This window comes from Cynoglossus semilaevis, chromosome 14 (genome assembly GCF_000523025.1).
Source record: "Cynoglossus semilaevis isolate Cse_v1.0 chromosome 14, Cse_v1.0, whole genome shotgun sequence".
Classification (NCBI taxonomy): domain Eukaryota; kingdom Metazoa; phylum Chordata; class Actinopteri; order Pleuronectiformes; family Cynoglossidae; genus Cynoglossus; species Cynoglossus semilaevis.
The window spans coordinates 25,960,906-25,961,187 of NC_024320.1; the positions used below are offsets into that span (position 1 = coordinate 25,960,906).

The following is a 282-nucleotide window of genomic DNA, read 5'->3' on the forward strand; positions in this document are numbered from 1 at the left end:
ATGTGGACCAGGATTAAAACTGAGCAGCGTGAATGTAAAACACCGTCATACTCACTTCTTATCCCTCGTTAGTTGGTCGAAGCTCAGTCTCTGACCGGTCCCTGATTTGGTTTGAGTTTGATTCTGAAACTCCTCTCTCCTAGAAAACTCCTGGAAAACTCCTGGAGACTCCGTCTGAGCGGCTCCTGTGTCAAAGTCGCAGCGGTTCAAGACGAGACTCCGAATCCAGAGCACCTCCAGGTGACCGTGTCATTGTCCGTCCCCGCCGCGAAAAGAAGAACC

General features: G+C 51.1%; 1 protein-coding gene across 1 annotated transcript in view; it reads right to left on the reverse strand.

Moving 5' to 3' along the window:
• Positions 1–274, reverse strand: part of lpar1 (lysophosphatidic acid receptor 1) — a 22,068-nt gene extending 21,794 nt beyond the window's left edge. The window contains exon 1 of the mRNA XM_008326122.3: positions 56–274. The gene's annotated coding sequence lies outside the window, so the exon portion shown is untranslated. The remainder of the gene's footprint in view (positions 1–55) is intronic.
• Between the last annotated feature and the right edge of the window lie 8 nt (positions 275–282).